We start from the raw sequence: 11,835 nt of genomic DNA on the forward strand, positions 1-11,835 counted from the left end.
GTCAACAGCCCTATAGGAAAGGTATAATTCCATATCGTTAAAGTAGATACTTTTTTCCTACTTTGCTTAGCAGATATAGATAGACTTTATATTAAATACGATAACCTAAAGGACGTTATTATTACTCGCACTAAAAAGGTGCCAGTAGTTAGATGATTTAGCCACCTATTTCTCTTATAAAGCTTCTCCTTACAGTCTTATTTAGTCGAGTCTTTTAATACAAACCCGTGCTACTTAACTAATGTAAAACTACGACGTCTATACCGTCGATTTAGTTACCCGTTAGTTAATAAATTGCAAAAGCTTCTTAATAAGGCTGGCTATAGCTATAATACTAATAGATCTGCTATTAAAGAGCTAACTAGACTCTGCTACTACTGCTAAAAGTTTAGCAAATCTCTTAGTAGATTTCGCTTCACCTTATAAGATAACATTAATTTTAATTATAATATTATCGTCGACATTATATATATTAGCGGCTTCCCCCTACTATATATAGTTGATGAAGCAACTTAATTTTAAGCTAGCAGATAGCTATAAGATATCAGCGCTAAGTATACTTGGGACGTTCTACGAATATACTAGATTGATAGCTATTTAGGACTACTAGACTTAATCATTATAGACGCTAGGAAGAACTTTGTTAGTAAGGAGTTTAAGCACTACGCTGCTACTATAGGAGCAACTATAAAGTTAGTTCTAGTCGAATCACATAATTCTATTAGAATGGTAGAACGCTACCACGGTCCACTATAATAATCCTACTAAATTATTACGACTAAAATCCCTAAAATTAGCAAGGAGATAGCCCTACAAATGGCCTTTAAAGCTATTAATGACACGGCTGGCCTAGAAGGCCTAGTCCCTACACTCCTAGTCTTTGGAGCCTACCCCCGAATAGTTAAATCGGACGCGCTATTACCTTTAGTTATATAGCGAGCTGTGGCTATTAAGAAAGCAATAGTAGAAATCTAGAAACTATAAGCTAAACGATAGATCGCTAACGCTCTTAATATACGAAATAGACCATAAACTAACGCTATTTACGGCCTCCCACCTAGTTCGCCTATCTTAGTCTAGAGAGAAGGTAATACTGGCTAAAGTAGTTATTGGGACGGACTATATATACTACTCGCCGTTAACGGTAAGACCTATACCGTAAAGCTACCAAATAGGCCTACGACCTTTTGCTCTACGGTTGTAAAACCTTACCTACTAGACCTATAAGACCCAGTTAAACCACGAGAGTCTGCTAAATTAGATAAACTAGTACCTTTACCAGCCGAACCTTAATCGTTACCTAAGGCTAAACCACAGCTACCGCTAAAGCGAGGTAGAGGTTACTCCCGTAAATACCTATTGCTTATAGCCGTCGCAGATATAACTATTATGGATACTACAATAGATACAGACGCTTTTACGGGTAATATTGCGGATATTGCGGATATTACAGATATCGCTATCTACTTATAGGACGATAATACCGCAGATATGGCTAGCACTACTATTTACTTACAGAACGATAGCAACACCTAATTCAGCGCTTTATGGCAAAAGGAGGTCATAGGCCTACTTAAGAAAGGCGTCTTTAAGATTATTAAACTATATAATATACCAAAGGGGGTCAGACTCTTTAATTCACGGTTTGTTAATAAGATTAAGAATAAGGGAACCGATAAAGCCTTTAAGAAATTACGACTCGTTATATAGGCCTATAATAACTTAGAGAAAGAGCTGGTCCTTACTTAGTCACCAACAATTTAACGAGTTAGCCAGCGGCTAATTCTTTATATTGCTGCTATACTACTATAGACACGACTCTACCTCCAAGACATCTCATAAGCCTACGTCTAGTCTACTACGAACCTAAACCGCAAGTTCTATGTATAACCACTATATAAGCTAAATAAACAATTGGGAATTAATATGGACTCCGTTCTAAAGGTTATAAAGCCACTTTATAGAGTACCTAAAGCTAGAAACCACTGGTTTAAGACCTACTATTTATACTACGTTAATTAGCTGCAAATAGACTAGTCTACGTACGACCCTTACTTGCTCTATAGCGATAAGCCTTTTAGAATTGTCGGCCTATAGACTAATAATATACTGTTCCTTATAGATAATACCTTTATAGAGGCTAAATAAAGCGAACTATATAAGACTAAATTTATAGCTAAGAAGCGAGAGTAATTAACCGCTAATATACCAATTAAGTTTAACGGAGGACTTATTTAATTAATATAAGACGAGAGTATTACACTAACGCAAAAGCGCCAGTATAAAAACCTTAGTGTGGTTAACACTACGCTAGTAGACAGCACTAGCTCTAGAGGAGTTATACGTGGCCTACTTATACTAAAGGACTAGTATATCGCTTAACGTGCTAGAGGAGCCTATATTGCCTTAGTCTATTAGCCAGAGGCCTTATTTAACCTATCCTTTACTACCTAGGTAATTAACCTAGTTAAAGATAATATAAAGAGTCTTAATAAGTAATTAAGCTAGTAGATTAAGAACGTAAATAGAGGCCTAAAGTTCATTAAGCTAGATATTAATACCTTATAACTCCTGGTATTTACAGACGCTTCCTTCGCTAATAATAAGGACTTATTTTCGCAAATTGGCTACGTACTTATACTAGTAGACGCCTTAAATAAGGCAAATATTGTTTACTAGTCCTTAATTAAGTATAAAAGAGTTACTAGGAGTATATTAGCCTTAGAGTTATACGGCATAGCGTATAGTTTTAACATAGGCGCTATAATTAAATCTACGCTAGACAAAGTCTTATAGGTTAACTTACTACTCGTTCTTTATACTAATTTAAAGTCTTTATATAACTGTCTTGTCTAACTAGAAACTACGCAAGAGAAACGCTTAATAATTAATGTAATATGCCTTCGCTAAGCTTATAAACGAAGACAGATTACTAAAGTTAAGTAGATTAATAGAGATACTAACCCTATGGACGCTATAACAAAGGGTAAGCCCTGTATAGCACTATTATAGCTTATTAACACGAATTAAGTTAAATTATGGGCTGTAGGGTGGGTTAAGCAAACGGATTTAACTTTAGTTTAGCGTTAGCGCTAGTACTAAGCAAGCCAATAGCAATTTTCTATCCCGGGGATAGAAAATCCTAATTAGTTGGCAGAAGTTAGGTTCGGCAGAATTTGGCAGAATTCGGTATTATGGCAGAATTTAGCAGAATTTGGTAATATGGCAGAATTTGGCAGAAAGTCGCTATTGCGTATATATTACGAGTAGTCTAGAAGACTTAACTTTGGAGTATAAATTAGCCTTCTTTTTAGAGTTGCTCCAGTGTCGGAATATTAATTACATGACGTAGTCACGGGACTACAAAGCGAGACTAACCGTCTAACCTTAGAGCAACCCCTTTCTTCTAGACAACAACCAATAATCAACTACCAACTTCAACACCGCATACGTACCACTACAAGTGATATTCGTGCACGTTGATAAAGAGAGTTATACCGACAGTTAGAGTTTATAACGTTAAATACATTTAATAAGATTTTATAATAGAGCTGTCCTAAAAAGCAACTTAGCTTTAGGACCTTTCTTTTAGAGGTAATTAAGGTAGGGTTCTTATAGGATATTAGTTATAGCTTTGTTCTTATAAATAGTGCTTACTAGATATAGGGCTAGAACTAGGTAAAGATTAGGGATAGTAACTGGAAGATTAATGCGGTAAATGGCTGCTGGTATTAGCCGTTTATAAATTATATTTAGGTATAGGGACGGAGTAGTAGTTAGAGAGGTAAGAGCTACTTCTATATTTAAAGTAGAGGCCTAGCTTAATGCGTTATTTTTATTTAAAGGACCTTAGTAGGGTATACCCTAGGGTTTTAGTGTTAATATTTATAGCGTTAGGGTGCTTAGGCTAAGATAATAACTTAATAAATATTTATGGGGTTGCCGTATTATATTAAGGAGTGGGCTTCGGTGTTAGGCGTAGTATATTATTATATCGTTTATTAACAACATTTGCGCAGGCATTAAGGGCTCTTAGTAGGTCTACGCCTATTAGGGAGGTTTTTAGTTTAGGGCTTAGGGATTTAATAAGGCTGTTAATTAGTGCGGAGTTATTTTAGCCTGTTTTCTTTACGTAATAGTTAAATTTGGAGAAGTATATTAGGAAACTTTTCGTTCTTTAAGTTATATAGTTTATTTTTCTTTAAGTAGTAGCTTAGCGGTTTAGGTTACTATATATAGCTTTAAGAAGTATAACTAGGCTTTACACTAAGTTTGGCTAAAGAGGTTTAATAAGGTTAGCTATATTTCCTCCTAGTTAACTTAGGGCGTAATAGAGTTGGTTAGCTTTAGTTAGGTAACAGTTAGTGTTACTAATTAGCTTATTTTTAAGCTAGCTTAAAAATAATTAGAGCTTTTATTATTTATTAGTAAATACTAAGGGATCTAGTAGTTATTCGGATTATTTTAGTGTAGTAGTTAGCTTAGGGTAAGTGGCTACTAGGGGTTTAGGGCTCGTGTTCCACGTGTTTATCTTTAAAGATAGCGTTTAGTCTTAAGGTCCTAGCGTGGGTATCTTAAGGGCGTAGACTTCTTTTTAGAGGTTTTTAATTAATTACTAGTATCATACTTCTTATTTAGCTTATTATTAATTTAAAGTGGCTTAGTTTTGTTAAAGGGCGTCTATAAAAGACTTCTATATCCCTATTAATTATTTTTAAAGTGCGGATATAATACCAGCGGCCGTTATAGGGGCTTTAGGTTTATTCTATATATTAATAATAGTATAGGTAGTTACGTAATATAGTATTATAGAGTAAGTATAAGCGACAATAATATATAGTAAGGTAGATATTATTAAGCTATGTATATAAACTGTATAAGGAGGTTAAGATATTATATAAAAAAAGAAGGTAGGAAAATGGGGAGAAAGGGCATATATTATTAGCTTAGTTGCTTAGTTAATACGTATATAGGTAAAATAGGGTTTAGGTTATAGTCCTAGCAGAACTTAGCAGAATTTAGTAAAACTTGGCAGAATATAGCAGAATGCCGTAGATTACCGTTAGATTGCCATTAGATTGCCATTAGATTGCCATTAGATTGCTATTTCGCGGTTAGTCTCTAATTACTAAGTTAGTGGAAATAGGTAAACGTGTGCAAGGTGTTACGGGGGTGTCCTATAATAGGTATCTTAGCTATAAACCACGCACTTAAGGCATCTTAGTTACTGCTAGTGTAATAAATAGTAATTTTCTTATAGCGTATAATTAAGGTAACTACTTTAAAGAACTAGAACTAGCTAACGGTTATATATAATAACTTTAACTAGAATAAAAGGGTTTAATATAAGACTATATTAAACACTAATAAGCACCTCTCTACTACTACATCTAAGCTTATACTTAACCCTAAGTTTCTATATAACGGTTTTTATACTTCTATACTTAAACCTATAAAATAGCCTACTTATAGCGCGATATTTAATCATCCTAGTAATTAGGCAGACAGCTATACGGAATAGTGCTAGTTATTTAGATTACTAAGGCTATTGCGTATATAATACTAAAAGTTAAAGAGCTTAATATTGCCGTAGACTTCTAGCCCAGTATACCTATTATAGATCGTCTCCCTCCACAAAAGCTACGCCACTTTATATTAGGTCTAATTTTAGAGAATAAAAGCACTTTAAAGGGTATAATAATAATAATAATAATAATAATTCATTGCTTAACGTCCGATTTAGATCCCTATTAGGCTTACGCGGACTACTCCTTATTTACATATAGGGAGAAAACTCTATTTAAGAAAAATAAGAAAACCCCATAATCCATCTCCCCGCCTTTTGGGACTTGCCTACTTAGCGCCTATAAGTCGCCTATGGTGCTCTACTACCTTACTATTTAACCTCCTTGGGAACCACTGCTGCCGTAATAGGCCTATAGACGCGCTAGTATTACAAACTTTTACTCTACTACTGTAGAGTTACTAGGGGGCACCTACTGCTCGCCCCCTTGCCTTCTATTACTATTTCCCTTGCAACCCAGAACTAATCTAGCACATTTTAACTAATAAGCCACTAGGTAACCGCCTTAAGGCCTTTTTATATTAAGAGTAGTGTATTATAGTTCTTTATACCAGCTACTAAGAGCATTATTTCTTAATTAGTGTATAGGGGGCATAGTAGTATTACGTATTTTAGTGTCTATCTTAGCTAGCTATATTTATATCTTAGGTTACCTACTAAGACACCCACCTAGTAAAGCCAATCTTTTAGTCCTATTATTCCTGTTCTTAAGAGTGTTACTATTATATTTTCTGCCTTTATTAGGCCTTTTTAGAGCCCTTAGGTATTTACCCCCTATAGCATTAACTATACTATAGCTTAGGTTTGTCTTACTTAAGTTAGCCTCTATACCTTTAACTCCTATTTACCTCTCTAGCGTTGGTCCAACCAGTATTATATTACGGTAGATAGTTTCCTAGCGTTCTTGCGTATTCTACTTTAGCTCCTTTCTCTATTTTACTATTATCTTTACTAACCTCTTACGCGTCTCCCTTTCTCCTTTATATAGGCCTAGGCCCTAAAGCGGCACTATTCTTCTTCTACTTTCTTTACCTGTTTCTCTAATATCTCTTCCCTATTTTAAGGTTGTTAGTTTATTCTCCTATAGGGCACCCTAGGGTCCCTTTATAGTTTACTTAGGCGTGTCTTAATGTACTTTATAATATTAGAGTTACGTTTATTTTACGCCCTTTATATTATAGCGGCTTTAATATATAACTATAGGGGGGGAATATTAGATTCCTTCTTAAGNAGTNCNNTAGCNGTTTGCTTNTACCCNCCTNTAATACTCTAAAGGTAGGCTATTTAGACCTTTTAAAGTGGTTTAAGGAGTAATTTAGGGGGGCCCTTTTTAGTTTCTCTAATNGCCCAAANACNNGATCTATATNTTATNGTTAGCCNNACNACTGCTATATATAGTAGGCGTAACCTTTAGAAGTATAGACCCTATATAGAATTAATAATCCTAGATAAAGCGATAAACTATACTTAGCCTTTATAGGCCGCTTACGCCGTATATACGCTCTACCGGAGCTTGCTATTTACCTATACTCCTAATACCCTTAGGCCCTAAACTAGTTAACCCCTAAAGCCTTAAATATGAATTATATACTAGAGATCTATAGATTAGTTACGTTTTCTTATAAAATAGATTAGCTAGTATTTCTCTAGTAAAAATTGGACTCTATAATGTTTTGCCCATTCTATATAAGTATTATAGGCTTTCTTTAGTATTCTACAATTCTCTACGGCTGTTAGCCCGTATATAATTAGGTTTATATCATTAATAAAGCCTATCCCCTAGGTTGCCCCTTCCTTAAAGGAGTTAAGCAGGTTACTTATAAAGAAAAGGAAGAGTATAGGCGAAAGGGGTAATCCTTATAGTATTCCTATTGCAACTGTAATAGGGGGGCTCTAGTATCTACTAAAGACTAGTAATGTTTCTTTCTAGCCTATAAACCCTTAGACAAATTATATAATCCATTCTAGAAAGCCCTTTACCCTAAGGATATGCAGGAGACGCTTATAGGGTATATTATTATAGGCACTATTAATATCTAGGCTAAGCATTAATACTATAAAGTCCTTTCGCATCGCCTATATAGATTTAATGGTGGTAGCAAGTAGCGTAAGTGCTAATAGTGTTAAGCGGTTCTTTCTTACCCCTATTTAGCTTTATAGTAGTAGGGCGTATTCCTCTGCCGTGTCTGCTATGCGTTCCGCTATTACCCTTTCTAGAATCTTACTAAGGGTGTTTTTTAAGGCAATAGGGCGGTAGCTTCCTGGGATTAAGTAATCTGCTTTACCTTCTTTTTATAGGATAACTGTTATTATAGATCTTCCGAGTCGTGGGTAGTAGCCTATAGTAAAGTATACTCTAGCTATATCTATAAGCTATGGTGCTATAAGTGGCCCACAGGTTTTTAGGGCCTTATTTAGAATCCCATCTGGTCCTAGTGCTGTATTATTTAAAAGGCGGCTAATAGTTTTAGCCATTTCCTCTGTTGTTATGTCGCTGTTAACCCACAGGCGAGTCACTGGTATTTCGCCCGTGATATTACTAAGGTCTACTAGAGCTAGTTAGGGGAAGAACCTTTCTATAAGGATCTTTACCTTCTTATCATTGTCGTTTGTGGCCTGTGATTCTCCTGCTCTTCGTAGGGGTAGTAGGTGTGGGTCTTCTGCTAGGCGCCCTACCTTTTTCTTTACCCATTTCGCTATAGCCCAAATTAAAGGGTATATATAGTGTTCTTAGGCATATATTTAGTAGCAATAATAGTAAATATAGGTTTTAAGAGGGCTAGCTAGGGTATAAAGATAGATCCTTTAATAATAGTAAATTAGTCTTAATTAATGACGATTAGAAGGTAGTAGGCCTCCTCTAATCTATATAGTAAGAGCGTCGTCTTAAAGAGCGTCACTATAAATAGTTAAAATGGGTTCTCCCTATAGCTAGATTATTCTATTAGCAAACTAACTATATAGATATAATATACGATATTTACCACGAACTATCTAACTGCTTTAAATTATTAGATTATAGTAAGACCTACCTTAATACGTATTAGGGTTATAAAATACCGTTCTATTATAAAGAGGAGGTCGTAATTAAGTCCTTTAACGCCTAAATTACTACCTACTGGTATATCCGGAACTATTACCAAATCTTTACCTTTAGTCCTTAGGAAGGTTTTAATTACCGTGTCGTATTTTAGCTAAAGGTACTCCTTAAGTTCCTAACTATTATATGCCTAAAAGTATCCTTCCTAGTAAACTAAAAATTTGCGCTTCTTCTGGCGCTATCTTTAGTCTAAAATATCTTCTATATTCTATTCTAGTTCCCTATTAATTTCGCTAGGTAGTAGCGGTTCTATACTATCTCTTCTCTAATATAGCTTTAGTAAGAAAATATAAAATATAGGATGTATTAGGTATAATTTTGGCAATTCTAATTTATAGGCTTAATTTCCTTTAGTTTTCCTAACTATCTTAAAGGGTCCGAGCTACTGGTAATCCAGCTTCTTCTTAATATATTTTATTTAGATATTTTTTATAGATAGTAAGACTTCGTCTCCTATCTTAAATTCTTTTAGTATATATTTTTTGTTATAGTACCTTTTTTATACGGCCTAGGCATCTAGTAAGTGCTTTTTAAGTTCTTCTCTACGAATTCTTATTTATTTAATTCTCTTAAATGCTACCGGTGCCTCCCTTTTAGGAATAATGTTCTTAATATTCTAGGGGTCATTTACTTTTACTCCAAACAATACTTTATAAGGGGTCATTTTATACTACTATAGATACTTATATTATATATATATTGCGCTAGAGCTAACTATAATATCTAATTATCCTGTTAATAATTAATATAGTAGCGGAGGTAGTGTTCTAATAACGCATTTAGACGCTCCGTTAGCCCATCTATTTACGGGTAAAAGGCGGTACTTATCCTTTACTATATCTTTAATAAGAGACAGAATAAAGACTAGAATGCGCTATTAAATATAGTACCTCTATTAAATATAATTCCCCTTAGCGTGTTAAATAAGGGCCACCGTTTTAAAAATAGGTCTGCCAGTTCTGCTACTATAATTATTATTATAACAGTAAAGTACCCTAAGAACTTTATATATCTATTAACAATTACTAAAATAGCGTTAGCAACCTCTCCTATTCTTATTTTAGTAGGGGGTAAGCCTATTATAAAATCTATTATTAATTTTAATATAGGTCCCTACAGAATAGGAAGCACTAATAACTCGCTATATAGGCGATGTCTAGATATCTATACCCTTTAGCACGTATTATATCTTAATATATAGTCCTTAACTTCTTCAGATATTCTATTCTAAAAGTATTTCCTTTAAACGGCCTTAAGGGTTCTATTAGCACTATAGTGACCCCTAAGAGGGTTATTATAGAAAACCTTAAAATTTTTATCTTAAACCGCTTAGTCCTTTAGGATATATATAGCACCCTTAAAGCGCAACAAACCCTTTTAGTCTTGCTGCTATAGCTTCTTAGTAACTCTAGCTAAGTTAGTCTCTACTATATTTTTCTACTTCTCCCTAAAAATAAAGGCGTCCCTTCATTATACTTAAAGAAGAAGATCTAAAAAGGTTTTATATAGATTACTTACTTCCATTTTACCTGCCGCCATTATAGATATAAGGCGTGGTATAAGATATTTTAAACCATTAGTGCCAGTAGATTCTCCTACTATTATATAGTATACTATACTGCAGATAGGTATCTCGCCTATCCCCCTTAGATCTAGACACTTGTAGCTAATACACTATTAAGTTAAAGGTGCTGCGACACCCCTAGCATATCCTATAGAATTCTCGCTAATTCTAAGGTACGCTAACTTTATAACGTCTGCCTAGCCTATAACCTAGTCTATAACTATATCCTACGGCTCTATAATTATAGCGCTTTATAGCTGCATCGCTAGGACCTCTGCCCTACTGCGAAATTCTATAGTTTTAGGGAAAGAGTCTTTTTTCTTTCTAAGCAAATTTTACAATATAGGGATTATTTCCCCTATACTATCCTAGATCCTTCCTATCTTATAATTTAGACGTCTTAATAACCTATTAGCGGGATTTATCTTTCCTAGGCGGTACGTAATTTTAAAATCGTACTGTAATAGTGCCTTTGCCTATCTAGCTTATTAACCGCTTAATACCTTTATAGTTATAAAGTATTCTAGGTTATTATAGTCTATAAGGACTTTAATAGGGTAATTGCTCCCTATATAATAATATCGCTAGTGCTTTATTACTGTAACTATTATAAGTAACTCCTGGTTATATATTATATAACACTATTCTATAGGGGTTGTTTTCCTTAACTAAAACGCCATAGGATGCCATTCTCCGTCTTTTAATTAAGATATAATTGCCCCTAAGGTGAAGCTAGATATATCTATTTTAAGGTATATACGTAGCTCCTAGTAAAAGTATATTAGGATAGGCGCCGATATAAACAAATCCTTTAACTGGTCTATAGCCTATTTAGCAGCTCCCCTAAATATAAAGGATCCTAACTTCTTGCTATTTTTAGATCCTTTTAGTAGATTAGTAATTAGGAGTATTACTTATAAATAGTAAATAATAAATGTTTAGTAGAAGTTTGCCATGCCTAAGAAAACCTATACTTCTCTAAATATTTTAGGGTAGGGCTATTCCCTAATGGCGTCTACCTAACTTTTCTCTATTAACACTCCGTTAACACTAACGATAAAGCCTAAAAAATTAATGCTAGTAGTATAGAACGCGCACTTTTTTAGGTTTATATAGAGCTTATATTCCCGTAGTCTTTCTAGTACTATTTATACGTAGTATGTATATGCTTCGTAGTTATTAGAGTAGACTATAATATTATTAAGGTAGACTATATATATCGTGTCTAATAGGCCCAATAATGCCTTATTAATATAGGCCTAAAATATCGCTAGTGTATTAGTAAGCCTAAATGGTATTACTAGGTACTTAAAGTAGCCGTACTATATTTAGAACGCCGTTTTCTACTTATTACCGGCTTTAATCCGGATTTAATAATATAACGTATTCCACCACCGAGCCGGCAGAACCACCGAGCCGGCAGGTCCATTTCCCCACCAAAAATCGTAAAATTCACAATATAATATCTCAACAACCACTTAATAATAAATTCTAATAATTTAGATTTAGACTTTTATATACACTCTACAGCTTCTATTAAAGTTGCATAGTATATAGGTTAGTAGTTTTTAAGATATNNNAATTTGG

Source organism: Cenococcum geophilum (genome assembly GCF_001692895.1).
Source record: "Cenococcum geophilum 1.58 unplaced genomic scaffold K441scaffold_4, whole genome shotgun sequence".
In the NCBI taxonomy this organism is placed as follows: domain Eukaryota; kingdom Fungi; phylum Ascomycota; class Dothideomycetes; order Gloniales; family Gloniaceae; genus Cenococcum; species Cenococcum geophilum.